The 17,644-nt window shown below is 40.7% G+C and overlaps 1 protein-coding gene across 5 annotated transcripts in view; it reads right to left on the bottom strand.

Annotated features, from left to right (window-relative positions):
* Positions 1-11,658, bottom strand: part of GALNT13 (polypeptide N-acetylgalactosaminyltransferase 13) — a 446,421-nt gene extending 434,763 nt beyond the window's left edge. The window contains exon 1 of one of the 5 annotated variants that reach the window (XM_054699734.1): positions 11,628-11,658. The gene's annotated coding sequence lies outside the window, so the exon portion shown is untranslated. Of the gene's footprint in view, positions 1-10,709; positions 11,066-11,627 lie in introns of those variants that run through there. The other 4 variants (XM_054699735.1, XM_054699736.1, XM_054699732.1 and 1 more) reach the window with 4 other exon arrangements.
* Between the last annotated feature and the right edge of the window lie 5,986 nt (positions 11,659-17,644).

Here is a 17,644-nt window from a genome sequence, read left to right as displayed (position 1 = left end):
TCTTGACCCCATTTTAATATGTTGATCTTCCAATTCTTTCCTTCGGTTCTCCCTAATCACCACACCTAACTCCCAACCTCTACCCTCTACATGCTTACTATAACATCACCATTGTTCATATTTTCATCCTTATAGTCATGATCATATTTTGTCAAAAGAGATGCTAAAAGTTGAAAATCGGTAAATACCATTTATATTCAATATAAAAATACTGTACATTTCAGGGCTACTACGGTTAGTTCCCTCTTTGCAGTTGTTGTTTTTTTTTTTTTTTGTTTTGTTTTTTTTAAATTGGAGTTTCTACCTGTACTTGCACCATTTTTTGTCTTTTCAACATTAAATGTTCCATAGGGTCCCTTTTGTTCCAGAGCCTCCCACTAGCCAAAGTTCTCTGCCTTTTTTTTTTTTCACATTAACCCTATACCAGATTGAAACAATATGAATAGTTTGCATTAAAGGATGACATAGCAGTTATCATCATCTTTCCCTTAATTACACTTTGATGGTGTTTGAACTTGAATAATTTCTAATGAAATGTTACATTTGAGGAAAATATCTTTATTTTACCCTTGTACTTGACTGATATTTCCAGGGAATATGGAATTTAGAGTTGCAAATCATCTTCCTTCAGAAATTTGAGAATTATTAATTCTTCAAAGTTTGTTCTAAATATAGTTGTTGTTTTTTCACAGACCTCCAATTAGTAGGAGTTAACACTTCAGGAGATTGTGACTCTTACTATTTTCCATCTCTTCTTTTTGTTTACATTGTTGTTTTTCTCTATCAGAAATTAAGATTTTCGGGCCTCCCTGGTGGCACAAGGGGTTAAGCACAGCATTATGAAGCTATCCACAGCCTCTGCAGTATGAGCTAGATTCCAGGCCAGCCAGGGAGCAACCCACAAGGCACAGCAGACCTCTCCTCTCTCACCCGGTGCTCCTCTCAGCATTATAATTCAGTCAGTCTGCCTGTTCTGCTCTCCACTTTGTCTCTGGTGATTGTTCTCACCCCCGCCCCACACCTCTGGCCTATACCCCAGCTCTTGTATGCATAAATAAATAAATCTTTAAACAAAAAAGAAATTAAAAGTTTCCATATTGCATATTATTTGAAAATCTTTAATTTCCAACTTTTTTTCTTTTTCATTTATTTCTTTACTTTCCATATCAGCCCTTTGTTTTATGAATGCAACATACTTTTCAATTTTTTCAAGGATTACAATTGTGCTGTCTCTTTTATGATCTTTTAATTATCTCCTGAAACATCTTATGTTTTACATTTATTTTGTTCTCTTTCATGTTGCAGACTTTTCCTAATATTTTTTTTCAACAGGGTATCTCTTTAATCTTCTTGTATTTTTCTTTTGCCATTCTTTTGCCAAGCTTTTTTTTTTTTTGTGATTTTATTTTCAAGACTTTTCCTAATATTTTTCTTACATTATTTTTTAGATGTCTGGTGATCCTTGGCTACTGCTTTATATTTAAGAATGAAGGGATAGAAAATGCTGAGGCTGCAGTACTTCAGTTGGTCTTACTCATTAGAACTTTGCTTTAGGGTAAGCAAGATACTGATCATTAAGGTTTAAAACCTAAAGTGCCAAAATAAAAGGGAGCTTTATTCTATGGTTCTAACATTTGTCCCTAGATGCCCTTATTGTCCCTCAGAAGTCCACATAATTTCATTAGTATGTGTTAGGGGGAATGGTCTGGAGTGGTAATGCTACTGAGATGTTTGTATAGGAGTTAGAACTAGCAATTAGAGGTTGGCCATTTCATCTACACACATTAATTAATTATTCAATTTCAGCCCCAGTATCTATCTAATTTCTGCCATTTTTTGGCATTATTGACCCTCACTCATTTAAAGTGGCTCCCTCCTCAATTTCAGTCTATTTCCCAAATTTTGAACTATTTCCTCTACCAGTGCTTCACTCCATTCAATCTGTAATAGTTTTAACTTTTACCCCCTTGGTATAATACTTAATGAAACTTCAAAAGGGTATTTAATAAATACATGTCTCAGTCCTCCCTCCAAAACCAGATGTCACCTGTTTAAAAGCAAGTACACTGACCTAGAATAAAAACTACCATTAAAACACCTAAAATAAAGAAAACTCAAGAACAAAATTATGACTTTTCTGCATATGAGGCATATTCATAAGGCAATAATGCTGTTGAGAATGATTCCAATGAGGCTTTCTTTTGAAATAAATCAAATTATCACATCTACAGATCTTCAGGTACACAGGGTAAAAGCAGTATTGATTTCTTGTCTCTGAAATATCTTCCACTTTCTTGTGGGGAATGAGAAACTGATTAACATTCTCAAAAAAAATTAATGATCTTCAAAATTATTTAATGAGATAGTTGCAAATATCTCACATTTGTGGAGGTTATTTTTCCTTACAAAGGGAATGAAAATTATGCATACGTTACCCCACTTGAATTAGAATTTTATATAGATAATAAGAATTTGTGCATTGTAGAAGCAAAATGGGCCTACTGTTGTCTGCAATAGCAAATGAAGTGCCTCATAACTAGCAATTCAGTGTGTTAATTCAGCTGCACCATTCAATTACCTACAATTCATCTCAAGTTATTGCACAACAATAAAACTTTTTAAAAATCTGTGACGAAATGTCTACTCTAAGTTTAACAAATAGAAGAAACACAATTCCAAAGTCAGGGAATGGGAGCCAGAGAATATAAATTATTGAAGTTGTTGATCACAATCTATCAATTACTATCACAAGGAATTTTTGACATGAAGTCAATAGTCTAGGATTAGTAATGAAACTTATATTGGATGTTTCATAAAGGAAATCTAACCAAAGAATATGAGAACTGTGTGGCAACTGAAATTGGCATCTCCTCAAATAACACAGCATTCCCTAGGAGCCATGGGCCTGCCAACTGCCAACTGACCACAGAGCCCAAGCACACAATTCTAAAAGTAGACAAAGGTAATGAGATGCAAATTTAGCATCCCTAGCCTTCTGCTAAATGACCCAGATGCAAGAGCTACAGCGTCTGTCTCTTACCTACTCAGAGACTAAATGATGAAATGAAAAGAAGCTCTTTTTTTATTTACTTATCCTGCTTACCCAGGATTTACTAAGGAAAAGACACAGGAGAAGGAAGTATTGAGGAATGATAAACACAGAATTTCTTAAGAAAAAAATACAAAGGTACACGGAAAATCTATAGGGTATGGGTAATATCTGAACCATCACCCAGGACAGGCTGGTTTCTAATACTTTTCAGGCTAAGTGACATACAGACCCAGTTGGGGCTGAATCTTCAAGAGAATCAAAGAAATATGAGCCTTGAGGATTCAAAGAGGTGGAATTTGTTGAGGAAAAGAGAAAAGACTGTATTGCATTTTGAAACTAGGCTAGTCAGTAATCCCATAAAACCCACATTTCATTTACAGAATCTGAAAACAGCATTAAGTACAAATTTTTATTTTTTTAAGAAAATAAGCAGACAGAGGAAGTGACACATTATTTGGAGGTATCTAATTAAAATCACTTGTATAACCTAATCAAGCATCAGTTAGTCTAGAAAAAAATATTCTTTAAAAAAGTCTAAGGAGGGGTCTCCCTGGTGGTGAAAGGGATTAAGACCCATAACCTATGAAGCTAACCGTAGCCACTGCAGCACGAGTTCGATACCCGGCCAGGGAGCTACCCACATGGCGCAGCAGACCTCTCCTGACTTGCCCGCTGCTCCCCTCAGCAGCGTATTTCAGTTAATCTGCCTGTTCTGTCCCCCACTCTGTCTCTGGTGAATCCTCTCACTGCCCCCTCCCCCACACCTCTGGCCTGTAACCCCGTTCCTGTATGCATAAATAAATCTTTAAAAAAAAAGTCTAAGGAAAAGGCCTATTAAAACAATGTCTTAGTACAGTAAACAAAAATATTAACACAAAGTTGCTTTAAAGTAATAAAAGGCCAAGAGTAAATAAAAAACACATTTCATCAAAGATGAACACATCACTTCTTTACAGATTAATAATAATTATAAATTACTACAGATATTCCATCATATAAAAAGCTTACCCCCCAAAAATACTGAGAGGGCCTCCCTGATGGCCTAGCGGTTAAGTCTCAGCACTATCACCCTTATAGTCTAAGTTGGATCCCTGGTCAGGAAGCTAACCCACATATGGCACAGCAGACCTCTCCTATCTCATGCGCTGCTCCGCTAAGCAGTGTATTTCAGTAAATCTGCCTGTTCTGCTCCCCACTCTGTCTCTGGTAAATCCTCTAACACTCTACCTCCCACACCTCTGGCCTATACCAGTTCTTCTATGCAAAAATAAAATTTGAAAAAAAGAACTGTAAGATTTTTATTTACCTCTAGTAGAAATAAGCTACCAATAAATTTTAGTTATTTTATCAATATGTAGCTCAATTTACCCTTTCTAACTCCCTCGCACATAAATTGAAATGACTATACCTTCATGTATATTTGTCTCCAAATATTTTTCCAATTTTCTCTCATTAGACTAATGATAGTATTGCACAGTAGTCTTGATAGACATATAAACTCACCCCCTTTATTTAAAACTATACAGTAAAAATCTCAAGAGAAAATTAAGCCAGTTATTATGCTTCTGATTTACAAGAAGATACTTAATCCCTCCATACGTCAAAATCTACTTTAACAAAAAACAAAGAGCACTGTGCTTGTAATATTAGGCAATAAGGCAATAAATATTAGAAAATAGACATTTACTACTATATCTGATGTATAACTTGGATGATTTTGAATATACAGGCTGTGCTTTAAATTCTTCTTTCTGTTTATAGTGGCAACTCTGCACATGTATTATGTTCACAAAATGCCAACCAACAATTTAATCACATTCTTCCTATAATATTCTACAAGAACTTCAATAAGTTTTAAGTGACAATTCAATATAGTTTAATGCATCAAACAGTACCAATTAATTACACATCATGTTAAAACCATGATATGCTATATCTTGGATAATTCCCATCTATTATAACAGTGAGCACTTTTTAAAAATATCAGAATAAATCTACATATTTAATGCAGTGTATTTAATTTTCTCACATAATAGTATGATCACAAATATGTTTACATCAGTGATGTTAACAGTCATTACTTTCCCTACATCCCTCTCATGCTATGTTGGGGAGGGAGGGGGTTAGCATTAATATAGAAAAACTTTTAACAACTGATATTTCAAATCTTGCTTTAGGGATATTGTGAAGAGGATTATAGTGGTGTGGACACTGGAAGAAATTGATAGTTCATGAGTAATGTGGACATTTATATGAAACTGAATCCTTTGAGTAAAGACCTATCTCCCTATTTTAACTTACTCCAAGTATTAAACCCCAACAATGTCTTAAGAACCAAGATTAGGGCCTCCTTGGTGATGCAAGGGATTAAGACTCAGCACTATGAAGTTATTCACAGCCACTGAAGCATAAGAGTTAAATCCCTGGCCAGGAAGCTTACCCAGATGGCACAACAGACCTCTCCTCTCTTACCTGCTGCTCCTCTCAACAGAGTATTTCAGTCAATCCGCCTGCTCTGCTCCCCACTCTGTCTCTGATGAATCCTCTCACACCCCACACCTCTAGCTTATACCCCTGCTCTTATATGCATAAATAAAATAAATCTTTAAAAATAAATAACTGAGATAAATAACTTTAAAAATTAAGTGTTCTAAATAGGTACTGTGACATATTAAGAAAATAAAGTTGAAAAACTCACAGCTAAAAATGAATTTTAGGGCCTCCCCAGTGGCGCAGTGGTTGAGCGCTGGGTTGCGAAGCTGCCCGCAGCCTCTGCAGTGCTGGTTCGATCCCCGACTGCTCCCCGGACACCAGAGGAGGGTCCCACATGGCGTGCAGACCTCTCCTGCCACCCGCTGCTACCCTCAGCAGTGTACCTAGGTCCTTCTGCCTGCTCTGCTCCCCACTCTGGCTTTGGTGAATTCTCTCACCCTCCCGCGCTTCTGACTGTACCCCAGTGCCTGTATAAATAAATAAAATATATAAATAAAAAATTAATTTAAAAAAGTGAAGATTTAAAAAAAATAAAATAAAATAAAAAATAATTTTAGTTAATGCATTTACAGGGACATTAGGACATACATTAATTACACAGATGTCTTTAGCTACCTGTAATCATTTCCTGGTAAACAAGCTAAGATTTATTAAATATAAAATTATAACTGTATTACACTGAAAGCATAGACATAGGTCTAAATCTGAATCAAGGAGAAACAACTATTAAATAAATAAAGTCTGCTAAATTAATATTTTGCTCCCAAAAATAATTGCTTATAGTAACTTATGATACCCTACATGGATAATCAACTATTAATGAATTAATGTGTATGTTCATTTTCACGACTGTCTTTGAATTCTCTAAATATTAAATTTCACAATGAAAGTTATACTCCAAAAATATGTATGCCTGTAATTGAATGGCAAAGTAATTAGTTAAATGGTGTGAAGATGGAAATTGCAAATGAAAGTTTAACTGTTCAAATGATAGTTTACCAAAGCAGACAATGTTGATCTTTAAATTCCATTTATATGGTCAAACATATGTCTAGGGTGTGAATGGGGGATGGGGAATATTAAGAAATGTTATCAAATAGCTTGTCAGTATCAATATAAATATATGGGGCTTCCCTGGTGGCACAAGGGGTTAAGACGCAGCCTGTGAAGCTGTCCACAGCCTCTGCAGCAAGAGTTCGATCCCTGGCTGGCCAGGAAGCAACCCACACTGCGCAGCAGACCTCTCCTGACTTTCCTTTTGTTTCCCTCAGCAGTGTACTTTGGTCAATCTGCCTGTTCTGTTCCCAGCTCTGTCTCTTGTGAATCCTCTCCCTGACCCAGCCACCTCTGGCCTGTACCCCAGCTCTTATATGCATAAATCAATCTTTAAAATATATATATAATCGCTTCTCGGCCTTTTGGCTAAGATCAAGTGTTATATATATATATATATATATATATATATATATATATATTTATGTACAGATTTGATGTTTCACATATGTTTATTCTGATGACCAGAGTAGAGGAAAGGATTTTGAACCAAAGCCCAGTTAAAATTCTTTGATATTTAGGCATATGGTCCTTAGTCTTCAAAGTAGTGATCCTGTTAAATCCCATTAGATTTACAATGTCTACATGTTCCTACTCCTGACAGCAACACAGACTGAAGGTGATGTTGTAAAAGTCAGTCACAAATGTGCTGTTTATTGCAAGAGATATCACTTGAGGATCTGAGGACTAATAAGTCATGTCAATTACAATACAAAACTATAGGAATTGTTCCTTTTCATAAGGCAGAGTGAATACTTCTCAGAAATATGTAGCATTTTTATTTATTTCACATGATGTCTTTTCCTTATTACTCAAAATCACCAATCTTCTCTTCACTGGCAAGCCAGAAAAAATAAAAATATTCACTCATTGCTTGCTCTCTCACTTTCTTCCTAAAATGCCAAAGTTTTAAAAAGCTGCACAATCTCTATTACATGGAAATGTTCCTGTTACAACTATCACTTCTAAAAATTAAGTTCGCAAAATAGAATCTGTATTGCACTCTGACATAACTATTTAACCTGAAATTAATGCACATTAAATTAAAAAGCTAAATGAGTCTCATTCAGATCAGTTAAGAACAAGAACATATCTGAACCAATATCAGAATTTCTACATTCACTGTGTCCTTGCTATTTTTAAATCCAAAAATTGGGTAGACTATCAGATGATTTATAGGTAATTATTTTGAAGCAAAATTGCCTTGAATACGCTCCTGCACAATACTCATGGTAAATCCCTGTTTACTAGTCAACCAATATGTCATCAGAAAGCAAGACTGCTGCCCACGGATTCCTACTAGCAGCTTGTTTTAGGAGGCATTACATCTCAAGGTACTTTGGCAAATTCTCATACGCATGTGGTGTCACACCTCTTATATATATATATGAAGCAGTAAGGAAACTTACAAATTATTTAAGGTAAGCGATTCAGTTTGTAGCACAATTCATAGCCCCCCCAATCATTTTAAGCTGATATTTGCTCTTTATATTAAAGAGAAAAATTTTCATTCATTGAAAAATACACAAAAGTAGTAGCCTCCCAGATGATGTCACGTCTCAGTTTACTTTTAAGCAAGAAGGTTGATAGATGCCACCCATAAGTGTCTCTAAACTCATTTCTTCAATTCTCTAGTGACGTTAAAGATCAGTCAAGTATTTACAGAGGGGGGCAATTAAAAGCAGTGAATGAGCTAAAAACATGTAGAGCATTCATGTTTCAACATCTCTTCAGCCAGTTCTGAATTCTCACTCATAAAAGACTAAATCACTAAATGAAACAGAGAGAGAGAGAGAGAGAGAGAGAGAGAGAGAGAGAGAGAGAGAGAGAGAGAGAGGGAGGAGGGAGGGAGGGGCGGGGAGGAGCAGGCAGAGAGAGAGAGAATGAATTCAATCTCTTGTCCATAGGCTCATTAGTGAAGCTGGGTGACATTGAAGCCTATAATCAGCTGCCTGGTGATTATAAGCAATCAACCAACAAGTTTTTATTAAGCATTTACTAATTTCTCCACACTGTGCGAGGGTCTGCCTATCTGAGACAACATCCATCTTCCTCTGAACTCTGGGTTCCTGAAATAATGCACAACAGCAGTTCTGGACTTCCTTTGGAAAAGCTTTCTTCTTTCCGGAATCTGATCTGAGACACAATGCCTCTACATAAGCAAGCAGTTTAAAGCCCTGTGCTGGGATAAGCATCACAGAAATGGTGAATTAAAGCATTTATGTAGACAAGTAGAAGTGCCCTGGGAAAATTCTCAATAGAACTGAAGGTGAGTAAGAGTATAAGGCAGAGATGTGAAATCCTGTTTTGTGGCAAACAGTGCAAAAAAAAAAAAATACTCTTTTCCTATGTAAAGCACTCCTTAGGTTACCAAATTTTTTCAAATCCATTCATCTCTGAACTCACACAAAAACGGTTTTAATACTAAGATTCTAAATCTGCAGGAGAGGAGTTTGTAGAGATCAGGGAAAATCAAAGATCAGTATTGCAATATATAGTCAAAATAAGGAAAAGGGATGGATGGGGAAGGCAAGGAGAATGATCTGGGAAAGTAAGAGGTCCAAAAGTAATCACCTATTGGTCGACCTTACTTTTCAATATGCTCACACCAGCAGGTTTAACACTAGAGGGCAGGAACACACACACACACACACACACACACACACACACACACACACACACACACACGGCTGCAGGCTGGGGGGCGGGAGGGGAGGTGATAAGGGCTGAGTAAAGCAGCCTTCACATAAAGCTGAAAATCTGGGCATCCCAGCGAACCCGAAATTTCCAGGGGGCTGGGGCGGCCAAGTGCTTTTAGCCCTGCAAATAAAATCTCCACGCTGTGTTTCTGGGCAAAGTGACCGCGATCTTTCCCAAGGAAATAGCTCAAAGATTGAATGTGATGGCAGTTTAAGGCAGGTAGCAGTCCCCAACACTCCTCTCTTCCGCTAGCAACACCTTTGCCTTAGGAAAGCTCCCACCCTTTTAAGGTTAGCTTTCCCTAAATCCCTAAGCTTCTGTGTTTGCCCACTATCTCCTATGGTTCTGTACAGGCTGGAGATGGAGACTCTCCACCTGAAAATTCAACCGAACAACTGCTCTCAGTCGAGAACAGGCGACGCGAAGGGGCGCCCGCAGCTTTTGCTATCCAGACCAGCAGCTTCGTGCGCTCCGGTTCCCGGCAGCGCAGCGCCCTCGAATAGGGGGTACAGCAGCTGGTCCTTGGGCTCCTCATTCAGCCCCTGGGTTCCACGGGGGCCTGGATAAAGGGAGGCTGGTTGCAACCCCAAGTCTCTCCGGCCCCGAGCAAGGAGGTCTCTTAATCTGGAGGTACCCAGAAGGTTGAACTGGCGCCTCGGGATCAGGGCTAGTGCTCAGGAGGATAGACGCATGAGAGATGAGAGGGATTTGGAGAGAGGCAGCGCTAAGGCAGAAATGGAGAGAATATATGACAAGACAGGGAGAAGGGCGGAAAAGACAGAACATCAGGGACACAGAGACACTCATCCCAAAAAAAGACATGGAGAAAGAGAATGAAAAAGAAACTGATACACGGAGGGGAGAGGGGAGCCAAGAGTGCGAGTCAGAAACAGGGACGCACAGAACGTGTGTGCAAAGGGAGGTAGACACAGAAGAAGGCAACAACCGTCGAGGACAACACCCCAAACCCTGTCGTCTGGTCGAATCCAAGTGCCCGCACCGCAGCCCCCAGACACTCGTGGCTGGTGGGAGAAAGTTGCCGAGGCGGGAGCCCAAACAGTCCCCGCCACCGCCCGGCGCCGCCAGGACGCAGAGGGTGGCCAGTGCCCGCAGCTCCACCGGGTGGCGGAGAAAGGCGGGAGGGGGCGGGCAGAAAGTTCCGCGCCTCGCGGTGCTCCCGCCGCACCTGCAGCGGCCGGCGAGCTCGCCGCGTGCGCCCGGGAGGGCAGCGAGCCCGCTCCGCCCGCTGCGCCCGCACCCCTGCCCCGGGACGGGTCCGAAGCGCTCGGCCCCGCACCCTGGCACTCGCCGCAGGACTTTGCGGCGCCCACCTGGCACTCCTGCCGCCCAGGGGAGACTCGCCCCCGACCGTGATTAGAAAGACGGGGAGAAGCAAGAGAGAGACGGAGACCTGCTGTCGTGGCCAAGGATCCCGCGAAGAGGGCACGGCGGTCCACGCACGGAATGCAGCCTCCGACCCAGCCCGGCCCCGGCCGCGCCGAGCGCTGGGCGCGCCGAGCCCCGCTCACCTGAGCCCCGCGCCGGCCCGCGAGCGCCGCGCGCAGCCCCGGCTCCCCCTGCGCCGCGCTCTTCACACTTGCCCGCGAGCAGAGCGAGCCGGCTCCGGCCTCGGCCAGCCCCAGAGAGGCGCCCTCATAGCGCGGCGGCGGGCTGGAGGGCGCGGCGAGAGCGGGCGCCGAGGCCGCGGAGGCGCGGGAGGCGCGCAGGGCTCCTAGCACATTGTCACCTCGGCAGAGCCGCCGCCGCGCCCGGCCACTTCGCCTCCGGCCCCCGCCCCCCTCCCACCAGCCCGCTCCCTCCCGGCCCCTCCTCCTCGCGCGGCCCCTCCTCCTCCCGTAGCCCCAGCCTGGAGGCCTCTCACTGGGCTAGTATCATTTACGTAACAGCACCCCCGGCCTCCCCCCTCGCGCCGCCCGCTCCTCCCCGGGCTGGGGCGGCGTGCACCCCGCGCGCACCCCGCGCGCTCCAGCTGCTCCGGGAGCCGCCGCTCCGGCGATGCGCGCAAGTCCCGCGATACTTGCAGGCGCGGCCCCCGAGACCGACCGTGGGGTCGGCTCCTCGCCCCGAAAGATCCCGGGCACCCCCGGGCGCCCAGGGGCCCCGCGGCGCCCAAGAGGGCCGGCGCACCCCGCGCCCGCCCAGGGCTCCGCGGGCAGCTCCGAGGAGCGCTGCCCTCGGAGAAAGCCCCCGACCCCACCCCCGCCGTCGGCTCTCCCGGGGTGACTGGCTGCGGGCGACGCGGGGTCTGGGCGCCCCGGAGCAGCAAAGACGCGAGTTTGGCCTCTTGCCCCTTGCAGTGCCAACGTACTGACAGGATCCTAGTGTTCTGGTTAGCGACAGCTGCGGCCAGGGTAAGAGAACCGGGAAAGCCTAGTGCTCCCTTGTGCTCCTGAATGTTTTAAGGAGAGGGAAAGAAAAAAGGGGGGGCTTTGAATTCCCCTCTCAATCTGGAGGACGTGATCTTGAGTATGCGCTCACTCAAGTACCTGAAGGATTGCCTTTCAGAGGAAAGTTATGGGCGGTCGTATTTCTAAGTAAAGTTAATATACGGCACAGCTGAAAATTCATGGTGCTACAGGAGTTAAAATACAAGGAGTTTAGAGCTGAGCCTGGGACAAGACACACTTCAGGCTCAGATGTTATTAGCTCCTGAAGACTTGGGATCTACTCCCCACTGCCGTGTAGAAGATGCTTTTCTATGAAATTGGGATTGCTTGAGTTCAAGTCCCTGTTTGCCATTTATTCACTGTTGGCTCTTGTTTTGGCCCTTTGTTTTATTCATTCTCAGTTTTTTTACTTATAAGGGAGTAAAATAGGACCTCAGTCCTCTTCTCACAGTATCACTTCACTTCTCTTAGCTCTCTCTTCTACATTTATTTGGTGAAATTCGAAGAGGATATTAAGAGCTATGTTTTAGAAGCATATATTATTAATTATACCCTTATGAAAGCTATCTTTGTATCTTTCCATGAATCGATGATCATTTAAATTGTTGTGATCATGATTATATTTAATGTCACCTCTACATTGCCCATTTTCTCACCCCTGTTCCACTACTGGTTATGGAGCATCCAACAGAAGTGCTTCTGTGTATGTGTAAGGATCCGAGTCCACTCATAACATGAGACACTCTGGAATTTCTGTTGCCCACTCTTGTGAGAATCTGTTCTTCCATCAAGTCACTCACCGCATACTGAGAAAAGCAATGGGCCAGCAGTTAAGAGATTATACTGTTGTAATGCTGGAACAACTTAATATGCATATGTCTTGGAAGACATAATATAAGCCCCAATCTTACATTCGTGTCTCAAATAAAGATTAAAATACCATTTCGAAGTCTTTGTAGCAATATTTAACTTAGGATGAATCACAAATCTATCAGTAAATCGAAATGTGTAACACGACAGTTATGCGGTCTCAAAGTACCTCCCTGGGAATCACTAGCTTATGCTTTTATACACAACATCCCGAAATTTAATGACTTAAAACAATAAACCTGTCATTTCTCAAGGTTCTGTGGGTTGTCTGGGTGGATTTCTTCTCCATCTAGCTCAGCTTGGGATGGGTGGTCTAGGATGGCCTCCTACACATGTCTGCTGATGGCAAGCTGGTTGGGAGTGGGGTTCATTCAGCTGGGATGGCTCAATTTTGTTCCATCTAGCTTATTATCCTTTAGTAGGCTAACTTTGTCTTCAGTAGTGGTAGTTGCAGGATGCCACAGCATAACCATGAAATGCAAGCTCCATCGAATTTCTTTTCTAGATTCTTTTGACATATATTTGACAATGTCCCATTAACCCGAGGAGTCAGAGGCCAACCCCAGATTTCTAGTGTGGAGTAATACACTCCGTACTTTGATGCAAAATCAAGTTGCAAAGTATAATGCATACACACATAAGCACTTGAGGTCATTTTGTAATCTACTGCAGTGGTCTAATCAACAAAGGAATAATAATTCTTTGTAACGAATAAATCTGGTAGCATCATTTTAACCAAATGATGACAGTTAATCTCACCAATAGTGAAACTAGATCACATCATAAGCCTCATGATGTGATACAATAAGAAGTGCACAATATAATTTATTTAGTATTCCAGACCCTCCCCGCCACACCAAAAAAAAAAAAAAAAAAAAAGTACAAATGACTGATTGACTGTAGTCATGAGGAAGCAAAACAAATAAATCCAAATTTAGGGAAACTTCACAATATATCTTGGTTTTACATTCCCAAAACATCATTGTGGTGAAAGCCAAAGACTGAAGGACTATTTCAGATTAGAAGATTTAAAGAGACATAATTACTCAATGCAATGTGTAATCCAGAATTGGATACCAGACTGGTGAAAAATATATGTAAATGATCATTGGGGCAAGTAACAAAATAGAGATAAAGTCTATAATGTCTGATTTATAAGCCTTTTATTTACTTTAAATTGCAATTAGTTTTGTATCAATATTAAATGTCCTTGTTTTGATCATTTTAGTGTGGTCAATGAAATATGTGGGGTAAAACAGACATAGTGACTGCAATTTATTTTCAGTGGTTCAGAAGTACCTTTAAGGAGAATGAGGAAGGAAATGTGACAAACTTTTCACAGTTGGTTAATTTGAGTGAATGGTATATGGGAACTTTGCGACTTTTCAAAGTTTGAATTTATTTTTTGAACAATGTTTGATTATATCAAAAGAAGATTATATGCAATAAGTTGTGTATTACAAATTATAAAAACTTGTACTTTTTAGTGAGAAATTATGCAAGTATGTAGCCAAGTAAATTGAGTGACCAACATTGCCCATTTAATCAGCTGTGAGGTATAGAGTAACCGAGATAGAGAATATACAAGAGACAAGCTTTGAGTGTAGCTGGTACAATTGCCCATCCTGTGGTTAACAAAAGCCTGAGTTAAAATGAATGCAATAGATGGATGGAAGGATGGAGGAAGGAAACTTACTGACATAAATTGTCAGATTTTGGCAACTTATTAGCAATGAAGAAGGAAAAAAGTGTTACATAACTTTCAGAGTTTAAGGATGGATGATTAACAGGGTGGAGGTATCATCATTAAAAACATTATTTTCTAAAGTGAAATGTAATGATATTTCTGTCTAATTATAAAATTTAAGCAGCTTCTCATTACCTTTAGAAAATTGTCTAAAATCCATAACATATCCTATAAGACCTTTATAGTTTGGGCCCTTCTCACTTTCTTATTATCTACAGTGAGTTAAGTACTGGGTTTGGCAGTGAAGATAAACAGAAAAAATAAAACAGCCCTCAAGGAATAGTCTAGTCCTTCATCCAGTTAATGTTTTATGTGCTTACACCATGCACTAGGAATATAATAGTGAGAGAAAAAAACACAGATTCTGCTTTCATGAATTTTATTGTGGTGTGTCCTAAACAAATATGTGTGTACTTAGGTCAGGTGTGGTAATTAATTCTTAGAAAAAAAAATGAAATAAGATAAAAGCTGAGCTTTTGAATGTTAGCCACAAATGAATTACAGTTATCCCATGATACACTGACCTCCTTATTTATGAGGAGTGACCTCCAGTTACCAGAGTTCATAGCCAGGTAGCCTCTAATTATAAGAAACCTTAGCAGGGCTTTCTGGAGGATTCCCTGAGCAGGGTGGGCTTTGAGAGTGGCCTATGCTTCCTGAAGGTGGCAGATATAAGGACTTTTCTTCTGAACATCTGTTTCAGCATTTAGCTTCAGACCACTGTTAAGGGCTCATGGAATGATTTCAAAATTATTTTTCAGAAGCCAAGAAACATTGCCTGCAGTTCAAATATAGCCCACTACAGATGGGAGAACAAGCAGAAATTGGGCAGGAACTTCTAGTGAGCTTAGGTCCAGTCAATGACCTAAAGCTCTAGCAACATAAATATCAGATAATTTTGTTGTATATGTTGCTATATATATTTTCTATTTTTTGTGGAAACCATATCAGTTGTAGATTGGCTGTTCTAATAATGCTGCACATTCTTAAAAATGAAGTTTTATAATTATTTGAATTTTTTTACTTTTTTTTTTAAGATTCACTTATTTATGCATACAAGAGCTGGGGTACAAGGCCAGAAATGCAGGGGGTAAGGGGATTCACCAGAGACAGAGTGGGGAGCAGAACAGGCAGACTGAAATACACTGCCGAGGGGAGCAGCGGGCCAGTCAGGAGAGGTCTACTGCACCATGTGTGTTGTTCCCTGGCCGGCCAGGGATCGAACTCATGCTGCAGAGGCTGAGGACCGCTTCATAGTGCGGTGCTTAATCCCTTCCGCCACCAGGGAGGCCCAATTATTTGAATTTTCTGATTAAAAATTTGAATAGATTTGAAATCCATTTTCAAATTATAAATATTGACATGAAGAAAATGTAATTCATTTTAATTTAGATTCCATATTGATAAATTCATATCTGTTCTAGTTTACGCCGCGATCCATAAAGTCCTGTATCTTTCTTACCACCTAACACAGTTGAAAGTACACATTTTTTTCATATTTATGTGACTGACACCTGTTTTCTCCAGTATACAATAGGACACACCAGGGTGTGTGTTCATATGACAGCACTGAAGAGTAGCTTCGCTCCAAGGTTGGTGTTTGATGTACAATAAACATTTGTTGAGTGAATAAATTAATCTAAACCGTCTATTAATTGATAACAAGAGCTAAGCTTCTCCTGTAAACTTTTCATCCTCCCTTACCTAATAGATTGTTCCTCTGCTTGTCTTGAATTCTTGATTGGGCAGTACTCATTTTTGTCAATGAAAGAAGGAAAACAGCTAATGTTCAGCCCACAATGATCTTTCAGCACCATAGAAAGTGACAAATCCCAATGTTGTGGTGATACCAGCCTGACAATTGCTATTGTTTAGAATACAATGCCAGCGGTAAATAAACATAGAAAGTAGAGGATCTGAAAAGACTAACTATGCCTCTATTCAACTCACATAACCCGATAAGTAAATAGATAGTAAACAGAACAATGTAGAAAAGCATTAACATACACTTCAGGGAATCTGGTTTTGTTGTCACTTAACATCTCTGTATCTCCTGTAAATCAAAGGCAAATATAAATTAAAACATTAAGTGCCCAGGATCTGTGTATAAACCCTACTGGATTAGTGTAGGATCATATGCCTGGATTAGCCCCATTTGGGCTTAATGTGGTTTTGTAGTTTGAAACCCATTGGGCTGCAGTAGACTCACATGCCTAGGTGAGCTCCACCTTGTCCCATGTGGATTTATATAATGAACACCATTAAAAAATGTATTAAAAAATAAAAATAAAAATATCCTAAATATCCTAAAAAAATAAAAAAAAAAAAAACACCACTGAGCTAATGTGGGCTCGCATGCCCAGGGGATTCCCTGCTTGGGGCAGAGTGGGTTCATAATATTAACCGCTCTACTGGACTTGTGGGGCCTCCTTTGCCTAGGGTAGCCCCAATTGGGCCCATGTGTGTGCCCCATTGAAACCCCCAGGAGCCTAGAGGAACCATACTGAGACACTGTGGGCTCATATGTCTAGATAAGCACCATTTGGATTAGTATATTAGAATCCTCCCCCGGGCTAGTGAGGGCTTCCATGACTAAGGGAGCCCCACTGGGGCCTGTGCTGGTTCCTTTTAGTAACACCCATTGGTCTAGTGATAACTTACATGCCTGGGTGAGTAGCATGTGGATTAGTGAGGATGGTCCATCATACAGAACCCCTAGTGTGGGCTCATATGCCTATATGAACCCCACTTGGCCTACTCTGTGTTATTAATATGAACCCCAGTGAGCTCATGTTGGGCCGTGCACCTAGATGAACCCCATTTTGGCTCATGTGGGTTGATAATATGAACCCCACTGCTCTGTGTGTAATTAATACTTTCTACTTCCTGTTCTCTGTTAAGCATTGAATAATTTATGAGTCTGCCTATTCAAAATTTTCTTGTCTAGTAAACCTACATTTTGTTATTTATATCATGTAGCTACATAAATAATTTGCTTTAAATGGGATGGCTAAAGAAAAATGAAACTGAGGATAAGACCTATTGTGGTTCTGAGAATCTTCTTTAATACTTAAATTTAAAATCAGTGACTTTGATAATTTTTTTGTTCCTTATGTCTGACTTTCTCTAACTCTGCAAGACAAAAACTTTTACATTGGTTCATTGATGGGGTAGAGAACTATGGTAGCTATTTGTAGAGGAAAAAATTCTGTAGTTATTACATTTAGTGTGATGGGTTTATGAACAAAGTTTCAAACACACTGGAAGATCCTTCCTCTTAAGTGGCTTATATTTTACATGTATCTTCAAAATGTGAAAAAC

Source organism: Talpa occidentalis, unplaced genomic scaffold (genome assembly GCF_014898055.3).
Source record: "Talpa occidentalis isolate TD23 unplaced genomic scaffold, MPIMG_talOcc4v2.1 talOcc4.3, whole genome shotgun sequence".
Classification (NCBI taxonomy): Eukaryota; Metazoa; Chordata; class Mammalia; order Eulipotyphla; family Talpidae; genus Talpa; species Talpa occidentalis.
The sequence above is the reverse complement of the archived record's forward strand: the minus strand, read 5'-3'. Positions and strand labels throughout refer to the sequence as shown.